The sequence below is a fragment of the Agelaius tricolor genome, unplaced genomic scaffold (assembly GCF_023055355.1).
Source record: "Agelaius tricolor isolate 1412-34295 unplaced genomic scaffold, bAgeTri1.0.p SCAF_1, whole genome shotgun sequence".
Lineage (NCBI taxonomy): Eukaryota > Metazoa > Chordata > Aves > Passeriformes > Icteridae > Agelaius > Agelaius tricolor.
This window is the reverse complement of record NW_027269261.1, coordinates 81,734,329-81,746,748: the sequence shown is the minus strand read 5'-3', so window position 1 is coordinate 81,746,748 and position 12,420 is coordinate 81,734,329.

Below are 12,420 nucleotides of genomic sequence, written 5' to 3'. Positions count from 1 at the left end.
CTGAGAAAAGCTAAAATGACATGCAGGAAGTAGCCCAGACACATTGAAGTGCTCCTGCTGTTTTTGTTTACTGCACTTAAAAAAAAAAATCTATTTCACTTTTTAAAATGGAGGTTTTTTCACCCATTTTTGCCCCTGTTTACCTAGTGTCCACCCAAAGGAATTCAATGAATTGCAGTGGATCATTACAGATGGTTGCCTGTATTAGTGACAGCTGTATCTGTTCCCTGGCTTCTTTAACCTCAGGAATCATGGGGTTTTATCCATGCTGTTATGTTATAGCTGATGTGCATTTGTGCCAACTGCTAGTCACAGATGAAGAACTGTTTATCACCTTGTCAGTGGTCACATTATTTTTTCCTACCTGTTCCTTTTTCCAGCTTCATTTTGCCTGCTGAGGTTATGTGGGTTTTTTGTATCTTGAGATGAACAACTCTTTTCCTCCCTCATGCAAACTTTGAAATCAGAGTAGGGTTGAAAGCAGGTATTTTGTACATCTTTATCACTGATGTGAAATTCTTTAATTCTGTGTGTAGTACTGGGGTCAAGACACAAGAATTTTCATGCTTTCTGTATGCAACCCTCTCATTGACTTTTGCATATAATTCTGTCAAGCCTTGTACTTGACTTAAGATACCAAAAAGTTTTGTGGGGTTTTTTGGTTTGTTTGTTTGAGGTTTTTAATTTTTTTAAATTTTATTTTTTGGGTTTTTGTTTTGTTTTTCTTGAGTATGATCAGTGAATGCCATAAAACCAGAAGAAGCAAATTCTACATCAATATTTAAAGCTTTGATGTGATTTTCATTTGTGTCCAGAGTGCAATGTCCTGAAATTGATCTTGCACATGCAGTTAATGAGGCAACTTTTGCAAGACTTATTTTTTTTCAGTGGTGAAATCAGTCCAGGATACTATTTGGGGATTTTCATAACTGCATTAGAGAGTGGAATAAATATCAGAGATGACTGGTATTTATGCAGCCTATTTTGTAAGCAGACAAAAAGAGTTGAGGAACCATTTCTTGCAGTTCTGAATTTCCCTGAAGCCAGTATGATGTTCCAGTCTGGAGAAATAGAGCCAATGTTTAAACTGAAAAAAATCCCCAGAAGGTCTCTATTACAAGTCTATTAAAAAAAAAAAAACCCAACAAAAACCAAAAAACCTTAATTTCTCAGCTTTGTTTCAAATCCAAAACTGAGACACGTTATTTTCAAGGCTCATAAGTGTGGATAAACATGGAAATAATTCAAAGGGCCGTAACTTGATCAAAACTAGTTTTGTTTGGGGTAAACTGTGCAAAACCACATTCCTTTAATTTGCTAAAGAGCAAAAGATTTGGCATAAAACATTATTCAGTATGAATCTAACAACTATTTGAGAGTAGGGTTAGGCATTTGCTCTCTCTGAATTTTTGTATTTAAGGTAAATTCTTTCATTTCCCACTATACAATCCAAAGTCCACTGAAGCTAATTGAATTTGCATCAGATCCTAATTTAAAAAAAGGGAAAATGTTTTGCATACCAAAATATCACTCTTAACTAACAAAACACAACATGACTTGTTCGGTCTTGTTGTTTTCCCCCTTCCAGTTTCTCCATCCTGCTCCATAAGCAGATGTGCAATTGTCTCTTGGGTACCTACAATTATTTGTTTCATGGTATCTGTCATGCTCAGACATGCAGGTTTTCAGGTTGCAATTTAGACACACAAACTTTGACTCAGCAAGGTCTTAAAGCCATTATGCTTATTAGCTTGAATTTAGACACTAAACACTGTACTAATTTGGGACATCCTTTTGCCATGTCTGCACTGTTGATATATATTTAAATAGCTGTAGGACAAGCACAATGTGAGATAAGTGTTGGGCTGATATAGGGCAGGTCAGTTTACATTCACCAGCCCTTTTGTAGAGTTTAAATGTTTTGTTGCAGCCATAGCAATATTTAGTGGTCACATTGGGTGAGTAAGAAAGTCTAAATGCTGCCACTGGTGAGCAGTTTCATCAAGAAGGGTCCATTGGAAGCAGGCCTGCTAAAGTCACACACAGATGAGTATCTTCCTCTGCTAGAATAAGCAGTAATAAACCTCAAGTAGGGGAAAAAAAGGAAATTTAATTATTACAAGTTATCAAGGAATAAAATAAATATATCCCATTGTGCTTACCATCTCTTTTGGAGGGAGTAGAGGGCATAATCTCAGAAGACAATAGTGTGAACTAGTAATATAGACTTGATTTTCCAAAACAAGTAGTAGTCAAGGGACACTGAATTTGCTAAAACTACTTATTGTCCATAATATGCCTGAAAGGAAAATCTGTAAATAATTATTTCCAGGATATAAATACAGATACTTCAATCAATCAGCAAGGGGAGATTTAAGCAATTAAATTTTTCATATAATTAAAAAAGGTAAGCACATTACCCCTATAGCTGACCTTTTAAAAGAGATAATGAATGACTACCTAGGCAAACACCAGGATATGAAACAAGTGATAATTATGTCTGCATGTTTTGAAACACAGATGTCTCTGCTTAAATTTTTTTCTCAGAGTAGAACACAATAAAGACAATTACAAAGCTCAAAATTAAGGAGAAAAACAAAGTACAAATGTACTTTCTCAAAATTTATATTAAAGGACTTCCACATAAATATACACTCCTTTACATTATGTGAATCTACATTCTGTAGTCTGTAAAGCTTCAAATACAATCTAATCATTCTTTTCAAAAACAAATTTGTGAAGTCCCTGAGGCCACAGTAAATCTCTGGATGCCTTCTGCACAACAGAAGTTCAGAATTTCACTCATACAAGTTTTTTTTCAACAGCTGCTCAAAGATCCTCTCTCATTTCAAATTATTCTTTTGTAGTCACTCAGTTGTTCTACCTTTTATTTTTTAAAAATATGATACCACAGGTAATATACCTATATTTTTATCAACTGATATATTAGTTCTTCGTAGTATTTACAGACCAATATTTTGAGCTTAAGGCAAGCAAATGACAAGTACAAGTTTAGGATTTTATGGTTTTTCTTTAAAAAGGTAGATCAGTAACCAAGGTCCAGGCAATCTTCTGTAGAAAGTCCTGAAATGACAGCCCATACTTAACAATCAGTCTGGTCAAGATCCTAAAGCAATGTTTGCTTTCATTGCTCTGAATAGAAAAAATGAAATTAGGAGCAAATTTCATGATCTATCTTTTACATAATGAGTTGTGAAATTCCTTGTGATTTGAAAAAAGGACCTCCTGAATTTAACAACTACTGATCAGTAATGCAGACCCACTATCAGCTTCTCAGAATGCAGATGAAAGGTCAAATTCCATATCATCTCTTTCTTGGTAGAGGTCTTCCATTTCTGTCGGAGGAGAATTGAATTAGAAATTCATTTCTGCTTAGAAATGAATCTGACATTTATAATGCTGCACATTCTGAATGTATCTGTCTGTAGACATTGCAACACATTGCTGAATGCTTATTCCAGATTTATATCAACATAAATAAAAACAATTCACAGCCTATTGACTACATCCTTTCAAATATTACAAACGTAGCATAATAGATCTATATTCTAACATGTGAACATCATTATTTCTTTATATCTTATACCAGATGCCCAGCTGAATTGATTGATAGAACTCAACTGAAATCACAGGGGCTTGGGCAGTTACCATAAATAAGCATCTGGTTCCTGGTCTCCAGCTTGTGAAAATTTTTTGCTTTTTTTCCCCCTTTCTGTTAATGAGCCGACATTAATTTTCTGTGTCTTGACAGGTCACAAGCTCTCATGCAAATGCCTTGTGTGTAAACACACCTGACTGTGTATCAGTGCAGAACACTCGAGGCCAATTGCAAAAGAGAGTCAGGAAGGGGAGGGAAATGCTAAAATGCTGGCTGGTCTTATTTGGTGATTGATAGCTCTGCTTTTATCAGTAGAGTGGGAGCTGTCAGAGTGGCCTGAGCAGAACGCAGCTGCTGGCTCTGCACTCCTTGAGCAGCCTCGCCTGCTGCCCTTCAGGCGAGCCAGGTGGCTCTGGATCTTTGCTGGGATCTTTGCTGGAATTCACTGACTCCAGCTTCAGGTGTGGGCCACTCTTGCAAACCTTCTCAAGGGGCATATATGATTAGCTCCAAGAAACTCTCCAAAACAACATCTGAAAAATTATGCCTGCCATAAGTGTTTGGTGATTAAAAAGAGAAAGGTGGGGAAAAAAACAGTACAAAAACAACAGTAAACCCAAACCAAAACAAGCTGTTAGGGAAAAAGTGTTTAGGAAAGCTTGGCTGTAATTGTGCAGGTGCAGAGGTTGGGAAGATGCCAGGTCATGCTGATGCCATAGGGTTTGCATTAACATTTGTCAGGACTGAGAAGTTTCTGAGGTTTAAAAAAAAAAAAAAAAGAAATTATTTCAGCATCAGTCAGCTGGCAATGACTTTCAAAGTTGAGAATAAAATTCTCTGTGCAGAGCACTGTCACTGAAGCCCCAGCCCAGCCCAGCCCAAAGGACACTTGCAGGAACCATTCCTTGTTCATAAGTGTGCTGGCAGACACAGTAGCAGTACGACTTCTCAACAGAGGAAAGCAAATAGTATATTCTGCCAATACCAAAAGAGGATTTTGAAAACACTTTAAAGAAATAAGAGTCCTAAACCAACCTCCCATGAAGACAAGAATGAAAGCCCTTCTAACTTTGCTGGAGAAGACTTGAGGCCCTGAGAAATTAGGACTAAAAATTAAATCCCCATCACATGAACATCTGCGTCTTCATCCCTATTCATTATCAAGTAGACATGCAGAATCTTGCATTTTGTTCATTTGGTGAAGCCAAAGGGAAGTATAGTTTGGGCCCTCAGAAAAAAAAACCCTATCTGTAGTAAAAAAAGACAGCTGGAAAGGATTGCACCAACATGTTGGTTAAAACACATTTATCTGAAAAAGGGCACAAAGAGGGACAGCCATATTGTCACAAACATGGGTAACTGATTTGTAGAATTATTGTGAATCTTGAAATGGAAGAGACTTCAGAGAAATTCATAGAAGCTTTTTTTAAGACAGAACATATGCAGAATGAGTAGTATTTTTGCAGATATTTATGCAACTTGATTTTAAGCTTGTTTTCCTCCCTAGTTGGACAGACTAAAGCTTTGAAAATGCATAGAAGTCAAAGCCACTTTGATGAAAAATGGGCATTTTTCTCTCATTCAGAGCAAGTAATCTCTATTTTATTACTTACTAACAGAAAATTATTTTATTTGTTTGGGATTGTTACTAGCTGTTTTCATAATTAGCTGTTTAAAATAAAACCATAGTTCAGAAAGTAGGGCATCTGCAGCATCCTAATTTAAGATATAGCATCACAAGTTACATGTGATGCTGAAACATGCCAGACTCCCTGCTGTTCCTGCTTTCATTTACTGCAGCTGCAAATCAAGGTGCCTATAATTGAAGAAAAAGATTTTTGCAGGTCTCACCAACTAGAGCAAGTAGCTGATTCATCAAAAATGGCTTCCAGGATGGTGAGAAAAATTTAGTTGTGAGAAAGCTTTGATGTTTGCTGTAATATTGTGCAGTGGCTTCACTATATTTTAGCATTATTATTTACTGATGAAACCTGTCTTCTGGCCTCCTACCAGGGCACAATTTCTGTTTTCCCCTCCTCATCATGAAGAGCATAGGTTTGTTTGTTGCTATGTTCTCTCTTCTCCCCCAGCTCTAAAGAAAGGTAGCAGAAAAGGATTTCTCCTTCTGGCTCAACTGCTTGGTGTGGAGACTCAGAGAGAGAGAGAGAGAGATATTAATGTCTCAGAGAGAAACCTTGTTATCTTCCATACCTCTGATGCCTGCACCAAATCCTTCCCCTCACTTGCTTGAGAGAGCAATGGAAGTGCTGCAGAGTCATGTATCCCACAAGAAATAAAGGCACACCACACAGAAATCAGCAAAGTACCTGCACACTAGGATGAGATTGCTTCTCTGTGGTGCAAGCAAAGACAGAGGATGTGTAGTATTCATCCCATTTTATAAATGAGAAAGTCACAGAAGAGTCAAGGGTGTGTCCAAAACTAAAGATCTTGGTGGCACCCTGAGTGCCCTGACAACCCTTGCTGAATCTTGAATATCAAAATGATGTTGAAATCATACTCCTTGTTCAGTCTTATCTGTGTTAAAATGCAGAAATTAATTCCTACTCTTTTAATATGAATTTTATTCACAGGATGGCTCAGACCACAGAATTGACGTAACTGCTGTGCTAAGCCTATGTAAAAAGTAGTGGGTTTTACTTTGGTTTCCTGTGGAAGGATGAGGAAAACAAGACACAGGTTTCTTCTTCAGGTAAGTATTTGTTGTCTAGCCCTATCATGGCTGTACCCATCTGGGAAACAGAAAAATCAGAAAAAATGTAACTTCCACCATTCGGATGATGAATAGATGGAGTGGAGTGGCCTAAGAAAATTTTCTTTCTACTAGTTACTTCCCAAGTTTTTACTTTCTGATTATGAAGGGAGGTGAGATCAAAACCAAGGGGAAAAATCTGCAGAGGGAGTGCCATTAGAAGGCTGCAGAACTTATGACAAGGGCATGCTGAAGTAGCCAAAGTGCAATATCATTCCAAGGGAGACTGGTCCTTTTTTCTTAGGGATAGTATTTAGCATATTGCATGCTGTACTTAAACATTGGTTCAGATTAACACAAGGAGCACTGAAATCAGATGAGACAAGGCACAAAAACTATGGCTGAAATCAGAACATCTCTTAGCAGGTTTTCTTCAAATTTCTCATAATGAAGTTTCTTACTTCAAAACTCTTGGTAATTCAAGGGAGAATAAGATGACAACTACCTTGTGGGAGATGGTTTGATCACCAGAGATCAAAAAGTTAATTTTGAGTCAGTTTTTTACCAAGACATAACTACTGCAGAGATCCGTGAAGAGCTCTTCTTTAACTGAAACCTTTGTGTTCTTCAGTGTGTATTTGATATTTGTCATAATCATAGTTTCATATGCATATTTAAGATCTTCTTTTTGTTACTTTGCACTCCTGCTTTTTTACATTTTTTCCTGTTTTCTGCTTATTACAAAGATAATACAGACTGATAACTTACTGCAATACACAGAATACGAACTGACACCCTGTTGGTCAGGGTGTTGGTGGCAGTCCCATTAAATGGTGGCTTCAGTGCTCCTGCAGTGACAGATGAGGTTCTGGAGGAGCAGGGATCCTGTAGAAGGGTGGAGTTTTCATCTGAAGATCCAGTGGGAGTGTAGATGGACCTGGTCTTCCTCTGGGAATCCAGTTGGAAAAGGCTGCTGTGGTGTTCTAAATCTCAGATTATATCCAGGTAGGAATGCTTGGCTCCTCCTCCTGGGCAGAGCATCACCCCAATGCTTCAAACCACACTAATTCACCCTGAATCATTTACCCTGAATGATTCAACAGGCTGGTCTCTATGGACCAGCCATAGCATCAGAGGAAGCTACAGAATATCCTCTGGGGAGAGCCACAGAATATCCTCTGGGGAGAGCCACCATCTTCCATGGAATGGCCCTGATTAGTGAAAATTAAATAAGGAAATTTTGAAAGGATGCTGTAACAAATATTCCCTGGTTTGAATGCCCAAAACAGACACAAAAAAAACCCCTTTACTTTTCCAGAACTTTCAATATAACAACTTCATTGAAATTATATTTCATGTTGGAAAGGATAATTGATACATTTTAAATATTTTGAAACTATTTGAGAGATTAAAATAAAGACAACAGAATTATAATGTCATTTATTAATTCTGTTCCTGGGAAAACATCTATTTCCATATCCAGCACCTCACATACTGTGGCAGAAAAGAAATTGTGGTAAACACAGGCTGCTTTTGTTACTTGGAAAATCACATACCTCTTCCTGATCTCTTACAAGCTGTTAGCTACAGCTGGCCATGATAACAAGCCCTTAAAAATCACAATGCCCTTTAACATCTAAATTGCCATTGCAACATTCCTACTAAATGCTCAGCATGACTGGTGATGTTTCAGAAGCATGCACACAGCTGGTGCCGAATAAAACAGAAAAAAAAGTAGTAATTTGTAAAGTTCACATCCTAGTCCAAACAGTCGGATAAAATGTTCTACAAGGATTTAATCCTATGAAACAAATGGTTGCAATTAGTATTTTGGAGGGTTATATTTAAGTGTTTCCATTTTATTTAGAGCTGTTTTAAATACCTCTTTATTTTTGTATTTAGCTGGACATGTTTCAAAAGTCATGTGTTATGACCCCCTGTTTTGTGGCAATTCTTTTGTCTTGTGCATTAGTGGAATAGCACTGTCTGAAAGAGATGTAGAACAGACCAGTTCAGCCAGCAAGCTGGGCTGCTGTCACGGTAGTAACCTGAGGAATATTTGCAAAAGAGCAGTACATTCAGTATCTAAAATCAAATGAATGGGGACACCACACTATTGTGGTGTCTTTCTCTTCCCCTTTCAGTCTAACTCCATCTGTAGACCACTTGAAACACAGTATTTTGGGACTAGATGTGTTTAATTGAACAATACTCAAAAGATCAGAATTTTTTTTCAAACTGTAAAATTTCTGGTCAATTTAGCTTGAGAGTATTTTTATAATGGGATGGTTCCCTGCTCAATGAGCCTGTGTTAACTCTTGCACTACAGAAGAAGCCCAGTGACCTCAGCAGGGTTTCAGGTGGGTTCAGGCTACCCAGAGCATATTCATGACCATTATGCTACTATATAAATCCCAATTATTAAGACAAAGGATGTCTCTACTGAAGATATGGCATTCCCACACTTTTGGGTAAGGTTCAGGACCCTAAAAGAAAGCATTTTCTTGTTTCTCTCACTGCTCCCTTAAAGAAAAAAAAAAAAGAAAAGAGATTTTTAATAATTTCCAAGGGGAAAATAAAACAAACAAACAAACAAAAAATACTAAAAGTAAAGAAACGAGAGAGAAGAAGAAAAATCTTCCAGACTTTTCCAATGCATCATTCAGAAGTTAAAAGGAGCAAAACATCATTAAAATAATTATTATTGGGTTACCTTCAGCAAATGCTTAGGTAACTAATCATTACTAGCATGTTTCATAACATTACTTTACTTCAATTAATATGCAGAAACTTCAGACTTTAGGAGATTAAAAGAAAAAAAAATGTTTTCCTTAAACACTGTGGCAAGCTGTGGAGCGGTCAAAATTGAATACATTCAAAATTGGTACTAATTATACTATCTTTTAGTGATTTGAAGATATGCCCTGTAAGAAAATATTCACATTCAGCTCTGCAAAATAAGTAGCACTAATTAGTAAGGTATTGGTACTTAAATAAAGAAACAGCCAAATCTCTTGGGGTTTTCTTTGTTTGTGAATTTTTTTGTGCTTTAAAAAACCCCAAATCTCTGCAGTTTTTTAGGATCCTAAGAAAAAGAACAAAAAGCAGTCTTGAAAAAAAATATTAATTTCTAATATTGAATCATTCTGAGGAACCAAAAAGATAAATGAAAAATATTTGAAGAATTTAGAGCCATTTTCCTTGCAGAAATTTTCTTATAAAGGTTGAAGTTTAAAGCAACTTAAGGTCTAATTAGGATTATCACCTCTTTTTATTAATAGTGATCAGATCCTGTGTTTTCAGTGTGGTCTATCCTCCTTGAACTGTAAACCAGATTTATGGAACTAAAGTAAAGCCACATAGGGAGTATCACCACACTAAATAGTTAAGCTCTATCCTGGTTTTGTCCCTCCAAGTAATTATTGCTGTAAAAGGAAAACTCATTAGTATAACCCATATTTGTGACTTCATATTCAGCATAACTCAAGTTTAAAGCACACAAAACAACAGGGATAATTTGTAGGACTTCCCAGAGAGTGCATGCATATTCTCTGCATACTTGTATATAGCTTTCTCTATGCCTTGAAACAGAACAATACAAACCAAAAATGTCTAATTACATTTTGTAGTGGTTGACAGATATGTCTCTACATAAATATATATGATCTATGTTTTTATGAGTATTATTTTAAAGAGAAAGAGAACATCAGGCTGCATAAATGTCAGTCTAGAATGGAGATATATGAGTCTTAAATGAGATACACAGAATGAAATATATTTGTTTCAAGGGTCTTTTAAAATTAGTTTGGGATATAGTCACCCTGGTGCATAGCATGTCCTTGTGTTTCTTTGTACTTGAAGTGTAGCAGGCGTGACTGAGTATTCTACAATGCAGGATAAAGCAGGTAACACTTTACCCATGAATTCCTGCTGAAAAGACAGGAATTACAGATTCTCATCTAACTGCCAGTTTGGAATAGTTACCTGGTTTCTGTTTGTACTTAAAGGAGCAACTTATGTTTTGGGAAGAAAATTCTTATCCAGCATGTGCAGCTCTTCAAGCTTCTTCCCCAACACAATAAGGGGATCATGAAAGCCCTCAATGCTCAGGAGCTGTCAGAGACTGACTGAAACTCTTTCAAGTACTCTGTGGTTCTGGGTAGTCAGAGAAAACTTAGCTCCCAATTTAAAAGAGATAATCCAAACAAAAAGATTACAATGGTTCTGTGTGCAATTGCTTGAGATGGATTTTCACTGATCTCTAGCAAAATTGCAAGACAGCTTTGATGATATCTCAACAAAACAGGCCAGACCATGTACATGACTTTTGTACCAAAATTGTTAGAATTTCTTTTTCCCAATTCCTAAACACATACACATCCATGTAAGGAGAGAACACTCAATATAATGTATTTTAGGCCTAAACTTTGCATCTTTACTTGTAGTTCAGGCACGAGAGGGGTGAAGCCTAGAGGAAATTCTAGTTTTAATTTATCTGCTTCCACACACACTTTTCTTATCTCAAGTCCACCATTTGTGAAAGAGAGTAGCAGAAGTCATCTTGTAAAGCACTTCAGGCCTGTGAGTGAGAAGGACTGTAAGAGAAGAGCTGCTTGATAGATTCCCAAGAAAACAATTGACTATCTCTGTCTTAGATATTCAACCCTTTGAGGTCCTTCTCTTTTAGGCTATTAACTAATCTCATTTGTGACATCCCCAAAGACATCCCCATCCCTGAGGCATCCCCAAATTAGTGGAGTGGAGGAGAACTGTCATTTCTAGCAAATTGTACAAGTGTTGTTGCAACATCCCCCTGCTCATCGCCAAACCCAGGATGCAGTTCTGGTAAAAAGTCTGCATTGCTGCCAGTCCTCGTTGCAGAAGTGTCTACTGATGAATGTTCCCCTAGCTGCCACCAAGACTTCTGAAGAAGGGTGTATCTGCTAGTTATTAACAGCCTGTACAGCACTCTATCCTGTAAAGAAAAGATGGCCTATGCTTCCCTACTGGCATAGGTGAGTCATTTCCTGAATGGTTTTGTCATGTTTGGATACAATAAAAAAAGAAGGGCTCAGAGATGTATTTTCTTTTAAGTTCCAAAACTGTTGGAAAAGAAAGCAAAGAGATTGATGATTTACATGAAAGTCAGTTTGTTAAAATCACACTTAAAATCCAACAGTTATGGTTGCATCTAATATTTGGGAGAATTTTCCATTCAAAGGCCTTTCATTGTATTCCTCTCAGCATTTTGTCTCTCCTACTCCCCTTCTCTTTATCCTCTCCACTTAATTTGTGTAATGTTTGTTTGCAAAAGCCATGGCTTTCTGGAATAATTTGATTTTGTGGATCTGTGACCATGACTGATAACTATACTGTTTGTGGCAAAATGCATGTGATTATTTTATTAAGCTATAGTGAATTGCAATTATTATATTAGATTCCACAGGAAATATATATGGATATTTGTTAAGTGACAACCTTAACCTAGCCCTTTTTGTACCTGGAAAACAGTTCATGTTCCATGACACCCAATCCTTTGCATTCCTCTTCCAATGGCATTTTGAACAAGAAACTTGGGAGATAATCTCCGCTGCCCTGTCTTAAATGTCACCTAGCAAGGAAACACTGAATGTGGTCCCTTGGACACTGATGGCCAAAAGATTATTTCCCATTACTGGTTCCTGTAAGTACCACATAAAGGACATGAAAGAAACTTGTTTTGCTTTGGATTTTGGTCACAAGAGTTGCTTATTCTCGGGGTTTTATCACTGAAGTTTTCTGAGGAGGGTTCATTCTGTTGTACCACACAGAAATTGCAGAGGCATTCTAAAACAAAAAGATCCATTTGCCATTTTCAGTTTTTCTTTGTACATTCTGATGATACTCCATAGCTCTTATACAGCTCTAAGACATTTTCTGACCTCATTATCTTCTAGTTTAGATCAGTATTCTGGCCAACTGTCAGATGGTGGTGAATGCTGTTGCTAATGAACTGTAAACTGTTCAGGGAATAAAATGTTGGCTTCACATTTAGTACACAGATTTGGAGATTTTATATATGGTATAAGAATGGTGTTATGTCTCCTTT